Source organism: Triticum urartu, chromosome 6A (assembly GCF_056163025.1).
Source record: "Triticum urartu cultivar PI428250 chromosome 6A, HENAU_Tu73, whole genome shotgun sequence".
NCBI lineage: Eukaryota > Viridiplantae > Streptophyta > Magnoliopsida > Poales > Poaceae > Triticum > Triticum urartu.
Genome location: NC_141878.1, coordinates 335,613,460 through 335,629,475, shown reverse-complemented (window position 1 = coordinate 335,629,475; position 16,016 = coordinate 335,613,460).

The window sequence follows — 16,016 nt, the reverse complement described above, 5'->3', positions numbered from 1 at the left end:
GACTGCTTCCATCTAAACCGCCGTACTGAGTTTACTGACGGTTCATACGGAATTGGGTGGCGTGGCGATTCAGAAAAGAAAAGAGGTCACATACCCTCACGCCAAACTGCACAGCCACCCCAAAGAGTGGAATCAAACATGGTTCTATTGCAGAGACACCTCCCCTGCTAGTGAAAATCCTTTGCCTGGCTTTCGTCCGGAGCGGCTTAGCAATACACACCCCTTTCCGCAAAGGTTGACTGCCAAGGAGAGAAGCAAATACGCTCCTCAACTGTCCAAGCTCAGAGCCTTCATGGCCAACGGTTTAACAGGGGTTGATCTTGCTCGCTATTGGATATTGTGGAGCATACTTCCCCTTAGTCAGCACTCCGGTTTGATGTGCGAGTATACTGGCAGTGTTGATGACCCACTGCGACATGCTAACATCCAACTCACCGACGAAGAAATCACAGAGGCTGTGAATAAAATGCTGAATGAACCGGAATACATCTGTGCTCGAACCGGCCTGCTTCCCTTCTGTGCCACCAATAAACCGCCAGCTGTAAGAGTTTGATTTTTCTTTTTTCTGAACCTGTTATTGATATATCTGGTCATTGTTTAATATCAATGCCTGTTTAAACAGGGCAATGATCCATTTTGGAGCAAGAAACTTCCACAGGAGAAGCCAAAAAAACCAGACAAACCGGAAAGACCAACCCGGCCAAAGACTAAAGTCGTGAAACGGTCTGCTCATAAGAAGAAAACCACTGCATCTTCTGATCCGGCCCCTGATGATGATGTGGGTAATCCGGACCTTGAGGTAGAGCTTGACTCACTTGGCTTATTTTTCATGCGCCTTATTGATGATGATATTTGTCAGGATGACGCCGAAGCCAGCCATGCTGATGCTGCAGAGGTAATTACTCTCTCTTCCGATTCAGACCCTTTGCCTTCACTAAAAATCCGTCAGGCAAACCGGAAGGTTAAATTTTCTCATCCTCTTGCTTACTTGGATCCCAGATTTCTTATGAAGACCCAACAGCACGAAGCTCGCTGTACAACCCGGCACAGCGGCCAGGTAGTTACCTCCGCCGGTTTACCGAACAGTCTAGTTCGGAAACGCCGTTCAGAGGTCTCTAATTTGCTTGTCGGTGCTTGTCCTAAAGCGGGCTGTTTTCTTCAACCTCTTAATCCATCTGACTCCGATTATCAGGTTACTTCCCACTTATCCTCTGGCGAGTCATCGGCTACTCAGCTGCCACCGCTCAAAACGGTGCTTGGGTAAGCTATACTTATCATAATATTTTTGGTACATCACCTTGGAACATATGATGTATTTGACTTGTTATTCCTTTCAGGGCCAAGCCTAGGCCGAGCAAGAAGGCTTGCCTGGATAAAGCGGTCGAGGAAGACGCCATCCCTGAACCGGGCAAAACACCAGATCTTGAAGCGGCTATTCCTGAAGATATACCCAATGATCCACCACAGCAGGATGACGATTTTATTGCTGAAGAAAGGCCTATTGACACTTCAAGCCCTGTCAACCTGCCCACAAGCCCCATCCGGTTTGGGAGATCCACCAGTCCATCCCAGCCTGCTGTCAAACCGACTGCCCCAGTGCAAACCGGCGATGCCAAGGATGATGAGGTTGTCATTACTGGCATTGGTCGCACAGAGCCAGGCAATCCCGTTGCTTTATCCAGACACACCGCCAAGGAAGAATTTGCTGCCATTGGCAAGGGAAAATGGAATGCCGATCTCACAACTTATGCCGCTTTGAACGCCCAAGATCTCCATTCCGGCTATCTGAACCAGCTATACACCAGCCGTGACTATGAAGCTGGTCTGGTTAATATGATGAAAGAGAAATATGAGGTAACTTCCATATGCTTATCTGCGTATGTACTTCAATCTGTCAACTCTCCTAGCCCCCAAGGGCCGGTTTAGAATCTCCGTTCAAACCGGGACTTGTCAATGCAAACTTCAATGTTTTCTGAATTTGCTGATATAGCCCCCCAAGGGCCGGTTCAACCTAGTGTAGTTAAACTGGGACTTTAGGTAATCAAGATTGTAGCAGCAGTATTAACTGAACAAATAGCCATTAGCCCCCAAGTGCCAAGTTGAATACTTGTATTGAGCTTGGGACTTTTCTGAATAATTGAAGAGCAAATATGCATTAGCCCCCAAGTACCAAAGGCATAACTTGTTATGTGGTTGGTACTTCAATTCTTGTACCGTTATCTGAATCATATGACTGTCTGTATGCAGGCTGAGCTGAAGACAAAAGAGAAACAAGTCGCCGATCTCCAAGAAAATCTGAAGTCCCAACAGACTAAAATCAAAAGAGGAGTTGACCAGCGCCTTAAGCGTCATGGAACAGCTTAAGAAGGATTTCAAGAAGGAGCGGGCGGATTGGGCCACTGAAAATCCGCTTTAACCAAACGAGCAGAAGATGCCGAGGCTGCACTGAAACCGGTGGTGGACGAACTGACCAGCATAAAATGGCACGTGCATGCCATGACCGCTGCTATCTTTGGTAAGCTGGTTTGATTTCCGGATTGATTCGTCTGTCTTATAGAGCTGCCGGTTTGTTAACCCTTTGTAATATTTCAGGGACACGCATTGGTCACTTGGGGTCAGATGTGCGGAAGAAATTGAAAGCCGCCTACACATTGATCGGACAACTGTACACTGGTGCACAGCGGATCATCTCTACTGCATCCCACAACAACTCGGTGCCCACTTTGATTCAGGACACTCTGAAGAGACTGTCGATGCTTCCTGCCCGGGTTGAAGAGCTGAAGAAATCTGCTGCTCCAACCGGTGCGATCAATGCCTTAATCCGGGCAAAAGCTTGGGTGCTGGATTTTGATCCTGTTGAAGCGGCTCAGGGCTATCCCAGCTTGAAGGAAGACTGGTCAGAGTTTAGTGAAGCGGATCTGCGAGCAATAAACCAGGAGGTGCGTCCGCCAGGTTGCCAATTGGTTGAAGAAGCAGACTTGTCTCATTATCAAGCCCAATATGACAGCCAAAACAAGCGAGTAGCTGCACCAATTCCTGAAGCGGAAAATCTTATCCCTCCAATCTGTAAGCATACTTATGCTCCCGATATTGAACTGTCATTGTTGATCCATGATGAAGCTGTCTTTCGAGCATTAATGGGAATCGACTGGACAACTATTGATTTCCAGTAGCTGGGTAGAGAAGCTGAAGTTGAAGCGACGCGGGATGACCCACAACCATCAGGCCAGGCTGGTGACCAAGCTTGAACCGAAAGCCGGTTTAGACTGCTTCTCCTTTGTGAAAAACAATGGTCTTATTTTGGGCACCGTGTTGCCTTGTAATAGGCTAGCCGATACTCTTGATTTTGATATGCCTTCGTGCATAATTACTGCAACTTGTTCTTCCTTTGGGTGATGAACTTTCCAAAGTATTTTCTGCCATTGTTGGGCATTAAGTTGGCTTGGCCAATCTTGAAGTGGAGGTTTATAAACCCACACTTGTTGGAGGAGATAGCAGCTCATGTAGATATGTAATGCCGGTTTACCATGTACACCGTGCCGGGTTATAATAAAACACCATGTTACTCCGTAATAGGATGTTTATAAAAAATCAAACCGGGCAAATAGTCTCCGGATTAAAAAATGAACCGTGTTCCGTCAATTGACAATTTGAACCAGCTTAAAACTTTGTCGGTTTAAAAAACGCAAGAAAAAGAAGGAAATATCTTTCAAAGAAAAATGTGAAGCAAAGGCAATGATAAAACCGTTTGCAAAAAGAGGCTTTATTTGAGCCGATCAGATGGCGTTACCATGGTCGGACACGACCAAGCTCCTGATAGGTGTAGCTATGGTTCAAGTCAGCCAGGTCCCCAAATGAAACCATGGCATTTATGCCGATCAAGAGGCGTGGCAATGGTTTGGGTTCGACCAAGCCCCCAAGTGATTCTGTGGCCTTAGGCCGATCAAGAGGCGTGACTGGTTTAGACGTGACCAAGTCCCCAAGTGATTCTGTGGCCTTAGGCCAATCAAGAGGTGTGACTGGTTCAGACGTGACCAAGTCCCCAAGTGATCTGGTGTAACGCCTCGAGATCGATGTGCCAGGTGTCCTCCAGTTATTCGTTGTTGTTGCCTTGTCTTTTGCTTGCGTGTCGCATCTTGCCATGTCATCATACGCATTGCATCATCATGTTTTTCAAAACTTGCATTCGTCCGGGTTCTCCGAGTTCTTTCCATTGTCCGTTCTGAGCCTAGACACATTTGCACGCGCCCATGGCATGTCCGAAATAGTATTTTATAAGTGGCCGGAAAATGTTCTCGGAATGGTTTCAAAGTTGGCATGTGGTGTTTTTATGTTCTAGGTAGGCCGCCTGCCAAGTTTCATCGCATTCGGAGTTCGTTTAATAGCCCAACGGATAACTATAGCGACATTATAGTCGGTCTAACGTCGGACGTTTTTGGTCTCCGGAAACAGATGCCGGGCCCTCCCTCTCTCTTCTCCCCCTCGCAGTCTCAGCACGGCCCACCTAGTCCATCCTCCTTCCCCTCTTCGCTTCCGGAGTTGTCCGATGCGACCGCACGGTCCGAAACCCTCTCTGCACAGTGCATCGAACCCCTCACGTGCACGTCCAAAATTGTCCCGGACCCGACCCGAACAGTCGTCGCCGTTGTGTCCGGATCATCCCCAAACATCTACAAAACGTCACCGTTTTCTTATTTGGACCTCCTAACTATTTATTTTCTCGACCGCCCGATTACGATCGGAGGGATCCGATAGCCCCAACTTAATCCACCTGCCGTATAAATACACAAGGTCCAACCCTAAAAATCAGGTACCTTGTCCCATCCTACCTAGCGCCGCCGCCACTCCCTTGGGATCCTCTCATTCCAATCTGCCCAACCACAGCGCTGCCTCCACCTACCAATCCATTGATCCACCCAACCAGAGCCCTCTCATGGCTCCCTTCGATTCCTCCTTCCTCCTGGCCGAGGAACCAGCGCCGCTCGCCGATCTCCTGCCCGAGGCCTCGTCCCCGCCGACGACCAAGCCCAGCAGGAGCTCCTCGCGCATCCTCTGCTCCTCGACATCCTCTGCTAGCAGCCGCCTCCCCTCCCGACTCCCGTGCGGGTCCAGCACCAAAGGAGAGCAGCTCCTCGAGCTTCGATCCAGCGGGCAGGTGTCGAGAACCAACTCACCCCGCCCCCGTCTGCTCGCCGTATTGTCTCTGGAGACCTCGTCGCCGGCAAGCCTTGCCGGAGAACCTCCCAGGCCGGATACCGCCGACCTGCTCTGTTTTTCCTGGCCATCTCCTTCTCCTCCTTCCTCTAACCTCCATCTATCTCCAGCCTTGTATAGGGACCCCCATGGCCACCGGATCTGGGTGCCCCGCCGTCGTCCTGCCCGTGTTCGGCCTCCCCTGCCGCTGCCTCGCTTGGATCAGGCGGATCCGGCGAGCTGTTCGCCACTGCCGTCCGCATCAGCTGCCTGCTCGTTCCTCGCTTCAGGGACGAGTCGAGTGCTGCCCCGTTGACCGCCCTTTTCCTTCGCCTGCTCGACCGCACCCCTTGGGCCGCCTCCACCAACAATCGCCAAGGCCCAGGCGCTTCCTCCCCAGCCAGCCTCCTTCACCAACGGGCCGAAGCCCATGGTGAGCAGTCGCGTAGATCCTATGCACTGTTGGGCCGGCCTTTGTTGCGACCCATATCTGTTTTTTTCCAGTTATGCGAATTTGTCTACTTTTTTCCAGTTAACCTGTTTTACAGTTTAGTCCCTGTAGATCATGCATTTAATAACTCATCAATGGTGCATCATATTAAAATGATTTATATATGAAACTTGCTTATAATTTCATCTAGTTTAATAATATGCAACTTTCATCCATGTTAAAAATGCTTAAACTGTTGTTTGCATTAATTTACTCCTATGCCATGCTAAAATGATTTAATTCATAACTAAATAAGCGTAGCTCCAAATTTAATAAACTTTATATGTAAATGGGTAGAAAAATGCCTAGTTTAACATGGTGGCCTCACTTTGCATGTTTAAAAACTCTAAAATATTGTTTAGGGCAGAACAGTACCAAACTTTAAAATATGCATATGAGGAGTTTCCAGAAATTGTTGTTCGTTGTTTCCGGCCTCATTTAAACTTGACTAGATAGGTAGTTTTCATTTGCTTCACCTCTTTCCATGCTAACAACATTTAATCTTGTTGGGTACATAAACGAGAGAAAACTAAATAAGTCATGTGGTGTTTCGTCAATATGCAACGGAGTTGCATATTGAGCTCCACTTAATCTGTAGGATTGTTTGTGCACTTTGCCATGCCATGCCATGTATCATTAAACCGGACATGCATCATACTTGTTTGCACATCGTGCCATGCTTATGTGGTGTTTGTTTACTATGTTGTTTGCTTCTTTCCGGTGTTGCTTCTTCGGGTTGGTTCCGATAACGTCGTGTTTGTGAGGACCCGTTTGACTACGTCCGTTTGTCTTCTTCATGGACTCGTTCTTCTTCCTTGCGGGATCTCAGGCAAGATGACCATACCCTTGAAATCACTACTATCTTTGCTTTGCTAGATGCTCGCTCTTTTGCTATGCCTATGTTGCGATACCTACCAGTTGCTTATCATGCCTCCCATATTGTTGAACCAACCTCTAACCCACCTTGTCCTAGCAAACCGGTGATTGGCTATGTTACCGCTTTGCTCAGCCCCTCTCATAGCGTTGTTAGTTGCAGGTGAAGATTGAAGTTTGTTCCTTGTTGGAACATGGAGATGTTGTTCCTTGTTGGAACATGTTTACTTGTTGGGATATCACTATATATCTTATTTTATTAATGCATCTATATACTTGGTAAAGGGTGGAAGGCTCGGCCTTATGCCTGGTGTTTTGTTCCACTCTTGCCGCCCTAGTTTCCGTCATATCGGTGTTATGTTCTCGGATTTTGCATTCCTTACGCGGTTGGGCTATTATGGGAACCCCTTGACAGTTCGCCTTGAGTAAAACTCTTCCAGCAATGCCCAACATTGGTTTTACCATTTGCCACCTAGCCTTTTCTTTTCCCTTGGGAGTCGCACTCCTGGGGCTCATCATTATTTTACCCCCCCGGGCCAGTGCTCCTCTGAGTGTTGGTCCAACTTGTCAGCCGCCGGTGGCCACCAGGGGCAACTCTGGGCTGGCCTACCGGAAGTTTGGACGATCCGGTGTGCCCTGAGAAAGAGATATGTGCAGCTCCTATCGGGATTTGTCGGCACATTCGGGCGGTGTTGCTGGTTTAGTTTTGCCCTGTCGAAATGTCTTGTTGTACCGGGATACCGAGTCTGATCGGAATGTCTCGGGAGGAGGTCTATTCCTTCGTTGACCGTGAGAGCTTGTGATGGGCTAAGTTGGGACTCCCTTGCAGGGATTTGAACTTTCAAAAGCCGTGCCCGCGGTTATGGGCAGATGGGAATTTGTTAATGTCCGGTTGTAGATAACTTGAACCTTAACTTAATTAAAATGAATCAACAACGTGTGTTACCATGATGGTCTCTTTCCGGCGGTGTCCGGGAAGTGAACACGGTGTTGGAGTTATGCTTGACGTAGGTTGTTTTAGGATCACTTCTTGATCATATTTTTATCGATCGTGCTTTGCCTTCTCTTCTCGCTCTCATTTGCGTATGTTAGCCACCATATATGCTAGTCGCTTGCTGCAGCTCCACCTCATACCTTTACCTTACCCATAAGCTTAAATAGTCTTGATCGCGAGGGTGCGAGATTGCTGAGTCCCTGTGGCTCACATATACTTCCAAAACCAGTTTGCAGGTGCCGTTGAGTCCATGCAGATGACGCAACCAAGCTCAAGGAGGAGCTCGTTGAAGATCTTGTCCTTTGTCTTGCTTCGTTCTAGTTGATCAGTAGTGGAGCCCAGTTGGGGTCGATCGGGGACCGTGTCGCATTTGGGGTTCTTCTTTTATTTTGGTTCCGTAGTTGGACCTTGATTGTATCTGGATGATGTAATGCTTTATTCATGTAATTGTGTGAAGTGGCGATTGTAAGCCAACTATGTATCTTTCCCTTATGTATTACATGGGTTGCATGAAGATTACCTCACTTGCGACATTGCTTTCAATGCGGTTATGCCTCTAAGTCGTGCTTCGACACGTGGGAGATATAGCCGCATCGAGGGCGTTACAAGTTGGTAATCAGAGCCTTCCCCGACCTTAGGAGCCCCATTGCTTGATCGTTTTTAGCAGCCGTTGTTGAGTCTAGAAAAATGTTTTGAGTCATTTAGGAATTATATATCAGAGAGTTTAGGAATTCTTTTTACTTCCCAGTCCCTTCATCGCTCTGGTAAGGCATCCTGACGTAGAGTTTTGACTCTTCTCTTCTCAAATTTCACTAAAAAAATTTAGGATCACGCGGGTATCTTGGAATCGTTCCGATGGTTTTATGATGAGAACATTGTCTTGGTGCCTCCTGTCAGGGGTTTTGTGGAAGTGTCCCGGGGAGCTGAGCTCTGAGGTGTTGTCGTCATAATTTTATCGTTGCAGTTCTGGAATACCTGAGTTTAGTACGCCGACATCGAAAATCTCTTTTATGCAGTTCGTTGGTGAGATAACCTCGACGCCACCCAGTACTGGGGCGGGAGTTCGGGAGTATTGCCATAACTCGTATAACGGATGCTTTTTCGAAGGTTGAGGTAGATGATTTCCGAAGGTTTCTTGGTTATGTGTTGAAGGATGGATATAGCTGGATGTAGGAGTATTTAGTTTGGGTGAGATATTATGCTTCCCCTGTATCCCCAACACCTGATTGCATAACCGGAAAAGTTTCGGGAGTTTATAAGTGGGAATTCAAGTAGCTCTTAGGATATCTTTCCGTCAGATGTATGATATGAAATTGGGGTTCGACGTCTAGTGGTCCGCCTATTCACGGTCGGTTTTACAGTGGTCTCGTTGTGTCTTAAAGAGTCCTTGGCTATGCCGACTCGGGGACGCTTCGTATGTCATGTGCACTGCCTTGTACATGATGGTGTTGTACGATCGAGCCCGTGTAGGCCCCACCACGAAAACTTCAGGCGAAATCTCTATCATATGTTTGTTCCGCTTATTCTGCAAGCCAATCCTTTGTTTTGTTTTAAGTTGTGGTATTCGAGTTGCTTCAATGTCAAATGTTGATTACATACCTTTTCTAAGTGGTGTTCTCATACTTCGATGTGAATACTAATCCTTCTCGATCATCGAGTTTGTCATTTCAATTTCTTGTCAACCGGTGTGTTTCTTTTCAAGTGGATCCGATCATTTCAACTTCTGCAAGATCAATTATCACTTCTTCTCAACGGTGTTTGTTTCATTCGTCTCCAAGTTGCCTTTGTTTTCCCACCCTCCCACCCTTGTTTCTTCAAGGACTCATATATCTTAATCAAGTATCCTTTTACCCTTGTGAAGACTCCCCATTCTTTTCCGTCAATGTTCTTACCCGGTGATTTTCATGAAGATCCTAATGGAGCTTCAAGTTCATCATTCTCCATTCTTTCCTTCTACGGTGGAGTTAATTCAAGCTTTCGGTGTTGATCATATTCTTTCCGTATGTCAGATGCCTTCTCATGCCGGTGCACCTCACATTTAGTCATTTCTCGCTATTCATTTGTTCCGGAATGCTAAAGATATCTCAGATGATTCGTGTTTCCACTCTTAATCCGTTCAAGCTATTTTGAGGTTGTTATCTCATTCAAGCCATTTAATTCAACCGGTGGAATCTCTCTTTTCAAGCAATCACTTCAACGGTGTTTCTTTTGAGTGGGCCCTAACCCACAGGTCTTTTTCCAGGATCTTACCTGAATCTTCTTATTTTCCTGGAGCTATCCTCAAATTTCCTTTTGAAGTTTGACGTAAGAATGATTTATCATCAGTCAAATGCTTTTCTCCAAGATCTGTCGAATTTTTTTCATCGTTGGCTCAACCTCTTCGTTTTGATTCTTCCGGAGTGTCTAAATAATTCTTGGTGGTGTTTCTCGTTGTCATTCTCGGATTTTCAGGACCGAAGAAGAGTTTCTCTTTAATCTTGCTCCATTCTCTTCAAGATTCGTGATTCTAGCTTGTTGCCATCCTCTCGTATTTGTTTTGATCGTGAGAATTCTTTTCACCTATCCGGAGTAATTCAAGAGTCTTCTCAGTTTGTTATCCGGAGTCCATCAATTCAGGTTTATTCATTCTCAGCTTTCAGCTCTCGTTCCCCAAATCTTACCGGTACATCATTCAAATATTCTCTATTAAGCTCGTGACCTATTCGTCCTCTTGTATCTAAATTCTCTCAAGCATCTTCGTTTAATTGCTAATTCTTCCCGGTGTGTCTTCATGTTTTAATCGTTCTTTTGAATTCTTACGGTGGTTCGTTCAAGAGTTTTCTTCCTACGTGTATCATATCTATGCATTTGTGCTTTTCAAATTCTACCGATGGATCGTTGAAGACTTTCTCAAGTTTGCGCCATATCTCTCTTAATCCTTTCTACAAGAATAAGTAGTGTGCCAAATCCGTTGCTTGTCATCAATTAAATTGGTGAAGGTTAAGCATAATGTAATTCTTATTCTTGTTCCATCCATATGTTAATTTTTTCCTCCGGAGTTTGCTCATGACGAATAGTTTCTTGGTCGCTTTGGTTAATCTTTCTTTTACGGAGCTCCAAGTTATTTCAGTTATATCATTTCAAAGCTCCATCTAATCATTGCAAGGTTTCAATCTTATTCTTTTCATCCTTCACTTCCTTTTGATCATCCTTTTATTACCGGAGTTCTCACGAAGGTTCTACATGATGGTTCATCAAGGATTTAATTCCTTCTCGAAGTGTTCATCAAGATTCTTTTCAGAGGAGCTCCAGCATTCTTCTTCTTGCTATCCGGAGTGCAATTCTTTCTTCCGTATCATTGGAGGTGGTATTATGTCATTCTTGATATCTTGAGTTCATGTTTCATGATTCACATGTTATCAAGAATGAGATATTTTAGATCCATCAATCTCGTCATTGGAGTTATCTTGGGTCATATTTCACCTAAAGCCTTCCCTAAGGATTGTTGCTATTTATGGTGCCCATAAATGACCCAAATTCTTCATTTATCCTCCCGGTGAAATAGTTTCTCGTCCCCTTGTCTTATAAATCCAATCAAATCTTTTCCGTGAGTGGCAAGTTGTCACCCCATAATGTTGAGATGCCTTCTATAAGCCCACTTCAAGCTTGTCCTTCCGTTGTTGGTGTTCCAACAATTCCGTTCAACCCTTCTCCTAAAGATGCCTTTTCAGGCTCTTTTGTAGCAGAAGTTGGCATAGTCTTCTACATTCGTTTGTCTCAATTATCTTTACTCTACTCTTTCGTTCCGGAGGCATTGTGATGTTGCTCTCTAAAACCCAGCTTCTTGTTTTGTCAGGATCGTGTTCTTTTCGTCCTTATCCTTTTAACCGGAGTGTCGTGCCTGCTTTTCGAATTTTTCCCATTCTGCCAGGTTTTGCCTCCCTTCTCAGACGGAGTGCTGCTCAAATTATATCATTCTTAATCCTTCTCTATCTTGTTTTAACCGGAGTGTTTTCAATATACATCTTGCCCTTCAACCTCAAGGTTTTTCGCAATGTTCTTTGTCCCTCTTTTCTAACGGAGTGTTTTCAAATTTGCCATCTCCATTAATCTTTTTCTCGAAATGGCTTAACCTTTTCAAGGTTCTTTGGTCTCACTCGTTTGTCAAAGAAGCAACTTAGTTTTACCTCTCCTCTTCCTCTTCCTTTTTCCCTCCGGTGCCATTCTAGATCTCGGGACGAGATCCTCTCGTAGTGGTGGAGTGTTGTAACGCCCTGAGACTGATGTGCTAGGTGTCCTCCAGTTATTCGCTGTTGTTGCCTTGTCTTTTGCTTGCGTGTCGCATCTTGCCATGTCATCATACGCATTGCATCATCATGTTTTTCAAAACATGCATTCGTCCGGGTTCTCCGAGTTCTTTCCGTTGTCCGTTCTGAGCCCAGACACATTTGCACGCGCCCGTGGCATGTCCGAAATAGTATTTTATAAGTGGCCGGAAAATGTTCTCGGAATGGTTTGAAAGTTGGCATGTGGTGTTTTTATGTTCTAGGTAGGCCGCCTGCCAAGTTTCATCGCATTCGGAGTACGTTTGATAGCCCAACGGATAACTATAGCGACATTATAGTCGGTCTAACGTTGGACGTTTTTGGTCTCCGGAAACAGATGCTGGGTCCTCCCTCTCTCTTCTCCCCCTCGCAGTCTCGCCACGGCCCACCTAGTCCATCCTCCTTCCCCTCTTCGCTTCCGGAGTTTTCCGATGCGACCGCACGGTCCGAAACCCTCTCTGCACAGTGCATCGAACCCCTCACGTGCGCGTCCGAAATTGTCCTGGACCCGACCCGAACAGTCGTCGCCGTTGTGTCCGGATCATCCCCAAACATCTACAAAACGTCACCGTTTTCTTATTTGGACCTCCTAACTATTTATTTTCTCGACCGCCCGATTACGATCGGAGGTATCTGATAGCCCCAACTTAATCCACCTGCCATATAAATACACAAGGTCCAACCCTAAAAATCAGGTACCTTGTCCCATCCTACCTAGCGCCGCCGCCACTCCCTCGGGATCCTCTCATTCCAATCTGCCCAACCACAGCAGTGCCTCCACCTACCGATCCATCGATCCACCCAACCAGAGCCCTCTCATGGCTCCCTTCGATTCCTCCTTCCTCCTGGCCGAGGAACCAGCGCCGCTCGCCGATCTCCTGCCCGAGGCCTCGTCCCCGCCGACGACCAAGCCCAGCAGCAGCTCCTCGCGCATCCTCTGCTCCTTGACATCCTCTGCTAGCAGCTGCCTCCCCTCCCGACTTCCGTGCGTGTCTAGAACCAAAGGAGAGCAGCTCCTCGAGCCTTCGATCCAGCGGGCAGGTGCCGAGAGCCAACTCACCCCGCCCCCGTCAGCTCGCCGTACGGTCTCTGGAGACCTCATCGCCGGCAAGCCTCGCCGGAGAACCTCCCAGGCCGGATCCCGCCGCCCTTCTCTGTTTTTCCTGGCCATCTCCTTCTCCTCCTTCCTCTAACCTCCATCTATCTCCAGCCTTGTATAGGGACCCCCATGGCCACCGGATCTGGGTGCCCCGCCGTTGTCCTGCCCATGTTCGGCCTCCCCTGCCACTGCCTTGCCCGGATTAGGCGGATCCGGCGAGCTGTTCACCGCTGCCGTCCGCATCAGCTGTCTGCTCATTCCTCGCTTCAGGGACGAGTCGAGCGCTGCCCCGTTGACCGCCCTTTTCCTTCGCCTGCTCGACCGCGCCCCCTGGGCCGCCTCCATCGACAACCGCCAAGGCCGAGGCGCTTGCTCCCCAGCCAGCCTCCTTCACCAACGGGCCGAAGCCCATGGTGAGCAGTCGCGTAGATCCTATGCACTGTTGGGCCGGCCTTTGTTGCGACCCATATCTGTTTTTTCCAGTTATGCGAATTTGTCTATTTTTTTCCAGTTAACCTGTTTTACAGTTTAGTCCCTCTAGATCATGCATTTAATAACTCATCAACGGTGCATCATATTAAAATGATTTATATATGAAACTTGCTTAGAATTTCATCTAGTATAATAATATGCAACTTTCATCCATGTTAAAAATGCTTAAACTGTTGTTTGCATTAATTTACTCCTATGCCATGCTAAAATGATTTAATTCATAACTAAATAACCATAGCTCCAAGTTTAATAAACTTTATATGTAAATGGGGTAGAAAAATGCCTAGTTTAACATGGTGGCCTCACTTTGCATGTTTAAAAACTCTAAAATATTGTTTAGGGCAGAACAATACCAAACTTTAAAATATGCATATGAGGAGTTTCCGGAAATTGTTGTTCGTTGTTTCCGGCCTCATTTAAACTTGACTAGATAGGTAGTTTTCATTTGCTTCACCTCTTGCCATGCTAACAACATTTAATCTTGTTGGGTACATAAACGAGAGAGAACTAAATAAGTCATGTGGTGTTTCGTCAATATGCAACGGAGTTGCATATTGAGCTCCACTTAATCTGTAGGATTGTTTGTGCACTTTGCCATGCCATGTATCATTAAACCGGACATGCATCATACTTGTTTGCGCATCGTGCCATGCTTATGTGGTGGTTGTTTACTATGTTGTTTGCTTCTTTCTGGTGTTGCTTCTTCGGGTTGGTTCCGATAATGTCATGTTTGTGAGGACCCGTTCGACTACGTCCGTTTGTCTTCTTCATGGACTTGTTCTTCTTCCTTGCGGGATCTCAGGCAAGATGACCATATCCTCGAAATCACTACTATCTTTGCTTTGCTAGATGCTCGCTCTTTTGCTATGCCTATGCTGCGATACCTACCACTTGCTTATCATGCCTCCCATATTGTTGAACCAAGCCTCTAACCCACCTTGTCCTAGCAAACTGTTGATTGGCTATGTTACTGCTTTGCTCAGCCCCTCTCATAGCGTTGTTAATTGCAGGTGAAGATTGAAGTTTGTTACTTGTTGGAACATGGAGATTGTTCCTTGTTGGAACATGTTTACTTGTTGGGATATCACTATATATCTTATTTTATTAATGCATCTACATACTTGGTAAAGGGTGGAAGGCTCGGCCTTATGCCTGGTGTTTTGTTCCACTCTTGCCGCCCTAGTTTCCGTCATATTGGTGTTATGTTCTCGGATTTTGCATTCCTTACGCGGTTGGGCTATTATGGGAACCCCTTGACAGTTCGCCTTGAGTAAAACTCTTCCAGCAATGCCCAACATTGGTTTTACCATTTGCCACCTAGCCTTTTCTTTTCCCTTGGGAGTCGCGCTCCTGAGTGTCATCATTATTTTACCCCCCCCGGGCCAGTGCTCCTCTGAGTGTTGGTCCAACTTGTCAGCCGCCGGTGGCCACCAGGGGCAACTCTGGGCTGGCCTACCGGAAGTTTGGACGATCCGGTGTGCCCTGAGAAAGAGATATGTGTAGCTCCTATCGGGATTTGTCGGCACATTCGGGCGGTGTTGCTGGTTTAGTTTTACCCTGTCGAAATGTCTTGTTGTACCGGGATACCGAGTCTGATCAGAATGTCTCGGGAGGAGGTCTATTCCTTCGTTGACCGTGAGAGCTTGTGACGGGCTAAGTTGGGACTCCCCTGCAGGGATTTGAACTTTCGAAAGCCGTGCCCGCGGTTATGGGCAGATGGGAATTTTTTAATGTCCGGTTGTAGATAACTTGAACCTTAACTTAATTAAAATGAATCAACAGCGTGTGTTACCGTGATGGTCTCTTTCCGGCGGAGTCCGGGAAGTGAACACGGTGTTGGAGTTATGCTTGACGTAGGTTGTTTTAGGATCACTTCTTGATCATACTTTTATCGACTGTGCTTTGCCTTCTCTTCTCGCTCTCATTTGCGTATGTTAGCCACCATATATGCTAGTCGCTTGCTGCAGCTCCACCTCATACCTTTACCTTACCCATAAGCTTAAATAGTCTTGATCGCGAGGGTGCGAGATTGCTGAGTCCCTATGGCTCACAGATACTTCCAAAACCAGTTTGCAGGTGCCGTTGAGTCCGTGCAGATGACGCAACCAAGCTCAAGGAGGACCTCGTTGAAGATCTTGTCCTTTGTCTTGCTTCGTTCTAGTTGATCAGTAGTGGAGCCCAGTTGGGGTCGATCGGGGACCGTGTCGCATTTGGGGTTCTTCTTTTATTTTGGTTCCGTAGTCGGACCTTGATTGTATCTGGATGATGTAATGCTTTATTCATGTAATTGTGTGAAGTGGCGATTGTAAGCCAACTATGTATCTTTCCCTTATGTATTACATGGGTTGCGTGAAGATTACCTCACTTGCGACATTGCTTTCAATGCGGTTATGCCTCTAAGTCGTGCTTCGACACGTGGGAGATATAGCCGCATCGAGGGCATTACATCTGGTGGCTCTCGCCTATCAAGAGGTGTTGCATTGGTTCGGACATGACCAAGCCCCCAAGTGATATAACATGATGCTTTGAAAAGCTAACTCAAGGGGTAAACCGGAGGCCGCTTTAGAACAA